This window comes from Macrobrachium rosenbergii, chromosome 51, assembly GCF_040412425.1.
Source record: "Macrobrachium rosenbergii isolate ZJJX-2024 chromosome 51, ASM4041242v1, whole genome shotgun sequence".
Classification (NCBI taxonomy): Eukaryota; Metazoa; Arthropoda; class Malacostraca; order Decapoda; family Palaemonidae; genus Macrobrachium; species Macrobrachium rosenbergii.
Window position 1 is genome coordinate 35,789,431 of NC_089791.1, and position 12,056 is coordinate 35,801,486.

The window sequence follows — 12,056 nt, forward strand, 5'->3', positions numbered from 1 at the left end:
GAGCTTTCAGACTCTCATTCCGATGAACATTTTTCCTTTAACAGATGTAATTTTTAACATTCTTCAAATCAAAGGAATTGACATGGCCTTCTGCTCCAAGAAGGTTGAAAAGTTGATTATGCTGGAAGAATTATTGTAAATAGTTAGCAGGAACAGGTTGCTCAGCTCTGTTCTTCAGGATGTTGGGTGTAACTCTTTAGTTCAGCCAAGAGACAGGTTTCAAACAGGCACACTTCTGGCTGGATGGCAACTTATTAAAAAAAAAAAAACAAAACGCGGGGAGCAGGTTCCTGAAAGTGCAGTGAGATATTTGGGAAAGAAATATATATTGATACTGTACGACTGAAGAATGAATGTAGTTTTCTGTACTGTGCTTTAGAATTCAGAGGAAAGCTTTTTTTGACATGAAAATACTGTACGAAATTAAACTTATCAGGTTGTACTTGCAATTTATAAACAAGCAGAGTCGATTGTTAGCATATCTACAGCAAATGCAAATACACATAGGACTTTTTGTGCTTTGAAAAGAACCAAAACTTATGCAGAAGCTCAGAATGACAGAATAGTCATCATCCTCAGCCTTGATGTCAGTTGAAATAAAAAAAAAGGAAAAACTCAGCTTGACTTCAAGAAAATAGAAGGCTCATTTTATGATGAATATTGGGTTAAAATGAATTCAGTTATGAAATAAATTAAAAGGAGGAAAGACAAAGGGAGAAGAAATCACATAGCAAGAGAAAGTTTTATTTTTTATTTATTTTTTTCGCTTCATACACCGGTAGTTCCAGTATATTTTATCTTATGACATGCTTATTACGTCGCATTTGCAATTGATCGTGGTCCTTTGGTTTGGGTAGAGTAATAGTCGGTCGAATTAACCATTCGGCTTTCAAGAGAGGCGAGTCGCATTTTCCGAGACGTAACCGAGTACGGGACCTTTCCCCCGAAAAAAGCGGGACGCCATATCTTTAAAATTAACCTTAGAATTTTCTTGAAAATAATCTCATTATGTTTCCCACACCCAAATTACTCTAAACTTGACATTGAACCTAAACCAACCTAAACTTACCTAACCTAACCTAACCTAACCTAGAGGCATGGCCAAAAAAACCTTGGCCGGTGCAATACTCACATACATCTCCGGTCAGATGCACTTATAACAATTCCGGTTGGATGTAAGCTGTTCCCAAGTTATAGAGAATTTTATATAATTAACATTTTAGGAGTGTATATGTGTGTGTGGGGGGGTTAAGGTAGCTTATGGTTTTAAGGTAGGTCTGTTATGGATGACGTAGCTAGCCCCACGGGTTTTCAAGAGATTAACGACGTCCTGGATTTCCAAGCAATCACCCACCGAGGTCCTGGCTAGACGCAAACTTACTTACTTTCCCTTATAGATGACTAGACGAGAATATGCTTGTAATATCACATTCCCATAGTTCTAGGTCTCGTTGGCTATGCATAATTGTGCTTTTGTTACATAGCTTTATTCGTGAGAATTACGTGGAAGTTCCTTTATGGGAAAAATATTTTACCTGTCCTGAAAGTGAAATATACCAATTTCAACCAGTCCAGCACAGCCATTATTTGAACGGTAACTGTATCGAGGAGAAACGCCGACCGAAATGTAAAGTCGAACCCGTATAAGGAGAGAGAGAGAGAGAGAGAGAGAGAGAGAGAGAGAGAGAGAGAGAGAGAGAGAGAAACGTTGCTTTGTCTCAAACGTGGGAGTTGCTCTAATTCAGAATGGTTGGCAGGTAATGAGATGATGATTGCGGTTTTTCGCAACATTCAGGTTCACGATGACTTGCCCCCAGCCACCGGAGTGTCATCAGAAACCAGATAATATTTTGGCTGCTACGTTAGATTCAAGACGCCTTAACACCACACCCGCCATCTCCAGATAGTCTCAAGAATCTTTTCATTTTTTTCGGGAGGACTTTTCTGTATTCGTTTTTCCTTTTCCGTCGTTAAAAGGATGTATTAACTTTTAGGGTTGACTCTTGGCGTATTCATGTTTTGAGTGACCCGACAGTTTGTAGTGTGGATAGGGAAATCAGTTAATGGTTTTGACACTACGCACGCTTGTGTTCCCCAGAAACTCTCTCTCTCTCTCTCTCTCTCTCTCTCTCTCTCTCTCTCTCTCTCTCTCTCTCTCTCTCTCTGACATTTGATTTTATAAGAAATTATTCTTATTCATGAAACCTATTCATACAGAACAAGCCCATGCACAAACGTCACAATCCTGTCTCGGTACCGGAGGAGTAATCATTTCTGACTAAATTTCTGACTGAACAAAAAGAAAATAGTTTGGTCAGCTGCTCTCATACTGCTTATCTAGAGATTTTTTTTAACTGTTACAGTTTACTTCCAAAATGCCCAAGTTAGTTATGTCGTTGTTCCCGATGAAATGCCGATTAATTTAATTATGATGATTTAGAAAGTCTCGGTGTCTATTGGGCTTTGTCATAATCTTTACCAAAATCCGGGCATGACCCCAAGACCAAAATCTCCGGGTTTTGATTGACTCCAAAGACAAACAAAGGAATGTAATGAGCCATTTTCACTCTCGTACGTAATTTTGCCAATTATTATTATTATTATTATTATTATTATTATTATTATTATTATTATTATTTCAGTAGATGAAACCTATTCACATGGAACAAGCACACTAAAGGGGCCATTGACTTGAAATTCAGGCTTCCAAAGAATGTTGGTTTCAGCCTCCCACCGCAGACCCCACACTGCAGCAGTAACTGATCATGATACAGAGCCAGTGAGTTTTCATCGCCCTGGGGGAGACTCGAACCCGCCACTGCATGTCACGACACTAGCCACCATACCAGCAAACCAGCTAAGTTAAAATTAAGATGGGGATTCCTGCCCTGAAGTTATTTTTTAAAGAAACCACTGCCCAAATAAGAAAAAGATTAGTTTAATCAGTAAGGCTTATCTGTTAAAACTAAATGCATCGTTGACAAATAATAATTAAAAAATAAGCTAATTAATCTGCGATTTTCTGGTCACGAAACTTTTAGAGGCGTTCTGAGATTCACAACAGAAATTTAATTCTCTTTCTTTTCTGGAATGAGATTTATTGTAACTGAAGGGTTACTTTGAGGACAAACAGAAGATAATTTTTTTAATAAACGTAACCTCCTGTTCTATGAGGACGTATCGTGTATTTGTAAGGAATCGATAGTATCAAAATATATTACGTAACGTCCAATGTATTGTTTTTTGGGTTAAAGTTTACAGAGTCATTATCATATAACCAGACCATTCTATGAGATGAGTTTTCATGCCGTATTTTAACTCTGATTCCATAACATGATTAAATAATGCACAAGGATTATTGAACGGTCAGATATATTTTTTTTCCCCCGTTCACGGATACCGAGCGCGCTAGAACTTCAAAGTCGTAATTCCTTTTCAAGAATATGCTTGCTGTCGGTATCACAGTGTTTGAAGTTTGGTGTACGTTTTCTCTTATGATAGTTTTATTGCACTTCCGGTTTGACTTTGTTTCTGACCAGCGAGAGATTGAGTCATCCTTGGGTGACCTGTATTGAGAATATGATACCAGAAGCATCAATTTGATTAAAGCTTCTAGGAGAGGCAAAGTGCCCTCACGGAGATGAATCTATCACAAATTGACGCTGAAGCTCTTCATAATATTCTGGTACTGTTCACTTGTTTGTCTGTCTGTTTGACCCCTCTATCTCTTTGACTCACGTCAGACATGTGTGACATGTTGCGTCTGCAAGAGAAATGATGAAAAATGCAAGCCTTTTAATCCCCCTTAGTGTTTTATTCAAAAGAACACGACCTATATCTCTCCCTTAATCAATTTCCAATCCACCGCGATAGAGTTCCTGTGTTGTGTTTCCTGTCAGCTACGGAATAGACTGAATTATTTTGGAGCATCATATTGCTTTTATGAAAGATGTATGCATTTTTCTGTCATGCATTTATCTGTCAATTCGTTTTAAAAAAAATTGCGCTGTCGATTATATCAATGTTACTTTATAATGACTGGTGGTATGTGCGTTTGCGTACCAAACATATTTAAAATATTCATACTGCCTTTTTAGACTGCTTCATAAGAAGGTGTATACGTGTATATATGTGCATATATATATATATATATATATATATATATATATATATATATATATATATATATATATATATATGTATATATATATATATATATATATATATATATATATATATATATATATATATATATACGTTTTACTGAGGAAAACTGTAGTCTACATATCATATATCTGCATGGGTATAATCATGACACATTCAGAGGAAATACACAATCTTATTCCAAACAGAAACAAGTTTACGTATGTCTATATCTTTCCGTCATAAAGGCCCTTATGTGGATTAAAATTGATCATATTAACTCTTACTCCTCAGGCAAAAGAAAAAATGTGAGGGGCATAATAATAGCCAAAAAATTATATATATAGCAGAGGCTTTTTGGATTTTTCTGTTTTTGAAGGCAAAATTTTTATTACCGGCCATTGAAAGTGCTAGTTGCAGGCAGTTTAGGAAAATCAAGCTACCCTCTTACGAAGGAATGGAAGATGAGATATTACTTTTCTCAGATATAAAAGAATAGAGAGAGAGAGAGAGAGAGAGAGAGAGAGAGAGAGAGAGAGAGAGAGAGAGAGAGAGGCTTTTGAAGTAAGGGCCTCGTAAAATAATATTAGTTCTCTCATTATTCCTGATTCGTTGGCAGCGTTTAGCGGTTATTTACATACTTTTTTTTTATTATACGCTTTTATTTAGCTTGCTTTTTTGTTTGTTTGTTTGTCTGGGTCAAATCCTGTAACTCAATTTTCGACCTGTTCCCTTCGTCCGATGCACTTGGAATTTTGCCTGGTTACTCAATCCCGGTGACAATGCAACCTTACATGATCAGTAGGTCAGCAGTGACCTCTAGTGACCCTACAGTGACCTCTCCCAGGATCTCAGGATTTGTATGAAGTGAAAAACTTTGGATTTTTCATACCTTCTTTGACTCGGTAGAATAAAAGCGTATTTTTAAAAAAATGTTTATGTATTTTTATTTACTATCAAGTTTTTAAATAGACCATGATTGCAGTTAGAAACGAGAAACAATGTTGGGATTTCACCAGTAACAATTTGAAGTCATGACCTTTCATTTTAGCGAGTACTGTAGTCAAGCACTGTGTTTGCGGTATCAGTGCAAATGATCATGATTCTTTATTGGTAAATTAACCCTGATTTTATGTTCACTATAATCTGTAACTACCCAGTTTTTTGGCTGATGAAAAAAAGGCGTTTTATCATTTCTCTAAAAAAAAACCTATTCAGAACTGTTAATATAATAAATTTTGTTTTTATTCAAGTACAACAATTCTAGCCATGTACCTTCATTTTATTCAAAAGAAAATTTCTGATTAATGTTTATATATATATATATATATATATATATATATATATATATATATATATATATATATATATATATATATATATATATATATATACACACACATGTATATATACATATATATATGTAAATATATATATAATATAAAATTATCTACACAACAAAATAAAGATAAAAAGATTATCTGTTTTTAAAAAATAAAACGTAATTGGAAGAAACTAATCACCCTTTCTGTATTCTTTACTAAATAAAAAATCATTCTTTTCACGATAATTTTTGCATCTAGACCCCTTCCCGAATTCAGTTAGTTTTGGGTTGATAAAAGATTCGAGGAAGAATAAATCCTGATAAAACACGGAAGTATCTTTGATAAGCCCTTCAAAAAGAACGCACGCAGATACGGAAAAGGGTAAAGAAATGTCGAAAGAACGAATGCAAGAAATGCCGATAAACAAATGAAGGAAGGGGACCGATGGTGAAACCAGAACAAATGACGGAAGGGGGAGAATCATTGTAAGTGATTCAGGAACAAAGGCGTACGAGGAGGAGAGATTATGAGAATTACAAAATCTTGCAATTTTACGATCCTTTTCGACTCACTGGGCATAGAGGGGGTCAAAGAATTAGCCGTTGTTGGTTCTGTTCAAAAGTAATCACATATATATCCTCTTCTTCTCTTTTGTGAGTAAACGATTCACTTTCCAAACATTTCAACCCACAACGCGGCATGTGAATAAGCAGTCATTTGAGAAATGAATTCATGTGACGTGTTGATGTTTGTGTCTGTGTGTGTGGGTATGTAGCCCAGTGATTGGAACGTTTGCCTCTTAGGCAAAAATAGTAGCTACGTTCGATCTCCGATCGAGGTAGACAATTTAGGAAAAATGTGTTGAAACCCACTGTACTCCTGTTGACCTAGGCATTCAGCATTGTGTCTAGTAGTTGTCAGTCGATTGTGACGAATTTCAAACAGGACGTCGAGCTAGCAGTCTCAGCCCAAAAAGGCGTGCCAGTAACCTGAAAGCTAGCTGACTTAGGAGTCTCTCCAAATTACTGTAGATGATTATAGTGACAATGAATCTATACTTGTAGGTTGACTTCAGTCGTCTGAGTGGTTACAGTTATTGACTGGCCTGGTCAAAGAGAAATTAAATTTCACTTGAATTATTGGTTTTGTTTTTGTATTATTAACAAGATATCCCACATATCCATTACGAAATATAACACGAAAACTTGTTCATACGTTTTATAATTCTCGTCGAACAGATTAACTGATTCGTTACCCAGTTGTCACATTCCAGCCATCTGACGTGAGAGTACTAGATTCTGACTGATTTGCTCTTTATTGGATACTTGTGGCGTCGCACTGATTAGCAGTGGCTAATTATCTTTTAATTATGTCATGGGCGTTGTGAAGCATCACAAATAGGGCGATGCAGCACGTCAGGAAATATTTAGAGTATGATTCTTGTTATGCAAGGCTCACTTATGTGCTCTCTCTCTCTCCTCTCTCTCTCTCTCTCTCTCTCTCTCTCTCTCTCCCCATATATATATATATATATATATATATATATATATATATATATATATATATATATATATATATATATATATATTATTGACATAATAACATGCATATATGTATTTGTGTATATATATATATATGTATGTATGTATGTATATGTGTTTATATGTATACATATAAAATGGTGTTATTCAAGTTGACATGAACGAACTTATTTTTTTTAAATTAACATCATTTTATCCATAATGTGTTACGGTTATCGTGACCAATAACTATAGTATACTGACCTTTTGTTTTCGATTTTGTCTCGTCACTTTGAAAAGTAGCTTGCCTGTCGGTTTCATATAATTCCCTTTTATTGATGCCAGAAAGTTTCTGAAAAATGTTATGGTAACCGAATAAAGTATCTGACTGAGAATGCACCTAACCTATGATGTATTGTTCACGAAGATGCGTCCACTGCACGTCAAACTGTCTTCAGTGTTAGCCCTCAATATTTTCTGTAGCATACGAAAGTTTCCCTTAGGTAAACATCTCATAAAGTTCATTCAGGCACGAAGTAGGATCCCTCCCAGTTCAACGAATAACTCTTTATGTCAGGTCAGTATTCAAATGAAACTTCCGAAACAAAATTCCATTGTCGCTGAGTGGGTCATTCAACTTGTATCTGTAGGTTCATTGCTTTAGAATTCATATTAGTCCTGAGTTTAGATAATGGTCGGTTATATCTTACACTAGCGGATCCGGGGAGGTTGGGGGGGCCACCCTGGCACGTGCCTCCCCCATGAAAAATAATGATAAAATAATAATATTGAAGATCTAGATCAAAATAATATAAGTGGGAAGTATAAAAATGGGGAAAAATATGAAATCTATTATAGAAGTAATAAAATTTTGAGAAAAAAGATAATAACAATTACATATTATTTATAATATTGAAGATCTAGATCATAACAATATAAGTGAGAAGTATAAAATTGGGAAAAAATATCAAATCTAGTATAGAAATAATAAAATTTTGAGAAAAAGATAATAACAATTATATATTAGTTATATATATATATATATATATATTATATATATATATATATATATATATATATATATATATATATATATATATATATATATATAAATTTGTATAATATGAAATTTGGTGACCCCTGAAATTTTTCTGGATCCTCAGCAAAGGTGATGCCAATTTTCTTGACCCATTTTTAGAATTACATCATCAGGTCAGAGTTTAATGTACGCATATTTCACTATCTCCCTTTAAAAATGACATCTAGCGGAAGCATGAACGAGATGCCCAAAACATATTTGAGTTGAAAGTTTCTGAACACTGCACACACACCACACATTTCTTCCACCTACCCAACTTCCTAATCCCAACTCCTTAGTGCCGTCAGTGCACCTCATGCGGTGCAATGTAGGCATTACTTAAGCGTCTTTGCAGCGTCCCTTCGGCCCCTAGCTGCAACTGCTTTCATTCCTTTTACTGTACCTCCGTTCATATTCTCTTTCTCCCATCTTACTGTCCACCCTCTCCGAACGATTGATTCATAGCGCAACTGCTTTGAGATTTTCCTCCTGTTACACCTTTCAAACCTTTTACTGTCAATTTCCGTCTCACCGCTGAATGGCCTCATAGGTCCCAGTGCGTGGCATGTATGCCAAAAATCTATAAATCAATCAATCAGTCAGTTCCACCTGCCAGCAGAGAGCGATGAAAATAATGAATAAAAGATGGTTGAATTAATTGGCGACGGAAAATGTGTGAAAGTTCCTAATGAGCCTAATATGAGTTTGATAGTCTGACTGTATTTTTTTTTATGTTGTCTAGACTTTGTCCTAATTGGACCGAATAATGAATTTTAGCGCCGCGGGTAAAGAATATCAACTCAACAACAGGGGAGCCTTAAAGTGGGTGACTCAGTGAAGACAATGAGAGTTTGGAAAGACCAGAGGTCCATACTAGACCTCTTGCTCACTTTTACGCCATACCCCACTTACCTTTGGGCACGGGCCCTTGCGGGCACTGGCATCAGGCAGGTTTAATCTAAAACAACAAAGTACCGACCATATTCATCAGTTTAATTCTGGTAATCCAACACACGCGGACACAAATTTAGTTTTCATTTTAGGGAGGAGAGAGAGAGAGAGAGAGAGAGAGAGAGAGAGAGAGAGAGAGAGAGAGAGAGAGTAGAGACTGCTGAATACTAGAAAGACCACAGCACTATTTTCCGACTTTAATTGATTTGTTTTTTACTTGAACTTTCTCTATTTTTGTTCTTTCTTTCTCTTCAGAAAAATAAGTAAAATATATATAGTGTTGAACTGAGCGCCGTCAGTTTTCCTTTAACACACTTTGCTCTCTCAACAAGTTTTTATCCTTTACTCTTGTAGCTTAGAGGAGCGGCTTAAAATTTTGTGACCTTGGTAGCAGCCAATATCTTTTCCGTATAGTATCGTTTTTTTTTTTTAACGTCAGAATTTTCGTTAATGTTGGCATATCGTGGTTGGTAAAGGAGTTTACAAACACTGTAATTTTAAGTTGAAATTATAGTGTCTGTAAACCCCAAAGGTATGCCTTTATGACAGAATTTATAAGCGGGTATTGTTATCGATTAAGTTTCATTCCTTTTTTTATGTGAGCAAATATATCGTCTGGTTTTAGACGATATATTTCATTGTTTTGGCGCTAGATGTAACTAAGCAACATTTGCTGAATCATTTTTGTACGAGACTTTTTTTAAGCATTTTTGCATCTATTTTTTTTTTTTTTTTTTTTTTTTGTAGAGGCCATGATGATCTAGGTGAATCTGAGGTCAGACTAATCAACATGATTTATGTACTTGAATTTATGCAGACAATTTCATCATAAATGCCAACGACCTTTAATCACATTTCTATTTCTTTTGTCATTTTTATACCTTTACATATCCTAGCACACCCGTAATGGTTTTGGGCTAACAGTTCATGCCTTGCTTCACTTTTATTTCTGTTTTTGAATTATTTCTGTCCTCTAATCCCTTTCTATTCATATTCTTCAAGCGATTATGACATTTAAGCTCCTGTTTATTTACAAGTCATCATTGTTTTTTTTCACACCTAAACACGTATTCCTGGACGCTACTTATTCCAGTGGAGGCTAATTCCTCGAACCCTCTTGTTGATTCCCAACTCTCATTTCCTTCAACCAGACACTCCATCCAACTAACTTCAGCCCTTAAATAACACGCCTTAGCGATTGTACAGCAGCAAACTGGTGCATTGTTCTGGAACACTTCTGAGGTATCCCTCTGAGTTCCGAATACAGCATTTTTTTTTTTAAATAATTATCACCGTTTCTAGTAATTTGCCAGACCTTTTTGAACGTTTCCCTTAAAGAAATAATGCGAAAAAGGAGCTACCATATTATCCTAATTCCACACCCAAGTTAATATTAATTGTTCTTTTATATGACTCTCACATCCACATTAAATAATTAGGTTCAACCAGAAGTAGGGCTAGTATGTCCGAGTGTTGCAAAGGAGAGGTCACATATTTATTGTCCGCTGTACCGAAGTCCTCTGCAGTCCATTGATATTTTTATCTTTGGTCAGTAGTAAATTGGGTATATTTTATGTTTACTTGAAAACATTCATTAACAAATCCTTCGGCAAATGCCTCAGTAGTGTTAACGGTAATCAGCATAATTTTAATTTTATTATATTGTTCAGTAGATGACTTGGATTTATTCTAGAGCCTCTGAGCTTTGTGTGTGTGTATATATACACACACACATGTATATATATATATATATATATATATATATATATATATATATATATATATATATACATATATATATATATATATATATATATGTATATATATGTATATATATATATATATATATATATATATATATATATATATATATATATATATATATATATATATATGTGTGTGTGTGTGTGTGTGTATTTATATATATATATATATATATATATATATATATATATATATATATATATATATACATACCTCTGGAATAACTCACAAACGGGGGAAATTAAATTGATAAGTGCTCCGTCGCCGGAGGAATTCGAGCCGCAGCCGGGTTTAGAAACAACGGTGTACAGTGACTTTCACCACTGAGCCATCAAGGGTGGTATAAAGTTGATGCTGACTCTGTTATATATATATATATATATATATATATATATATATATATATATATATATATGTATATATGTATGTATGTATATATATACATATATACCCGTCGAATTCAGATTTTGTACTTAGAATCGATGTCAACCCACCTCCACCATGATAGCTAACTGGGAAGTCTGTAACACGTGGATAATTATGAAATTATTGCCGCATACACGGTGACATTTTTTTTTTTTGTGACGTTTGTGAATATAAAGCAAATGACGATGTATGTGACAAATCCTCCTCCTTCTTCTTCTTCTTCTTCTTCTTCTTCTTCTTCTTCTCCTTAATCCCTCTTTCTATGGGGTCGGCCGCTCGAGTCTTCCTTCTCCACAGAATTCCATCTTGGGCATCTGCATGTTCTAGTATGCATGTTTTACGCCCAGCAGTTTCATGTCTTTCGACAACGTCACGCGCCCTAAGTCTCTGCCTGCCTCTGCGTCTTTTACCCTCCATGGCCATATCTTATGTTCTCTTAAAGCATCCTCAACCCTGCGAACCCTATGGCTCATACCACCTCATCCTACCTTCCGGCTTTGTCAGTTATTTTACAAACACCCGCCCTTTCAGTTTTCTGTCAAAGAAAACTATTGAGATGGCTATTTGTCTGCCCGTCCGCACTTTTCTGTCCGCCCTCAGATCTTAAAAACTACTGAGGCTAGAGGACTGCAAATTGGTATGTTGATCATCCACCCTCCAATCATCAAATATACCAAATTGCAGCCCTGTAACCTCAATAGTTTTTATCTTATTTAAGGTTAATTTATCCATGATAGTGCACCTGGCACCGCTATAGGTGCCAACAACACAGCCCACCACCGGGCCGTAGGTGAAAGTTTCATACAGCATTATATTCTGTACAGAAAAGTCGATTGCGCGGAGGAAACT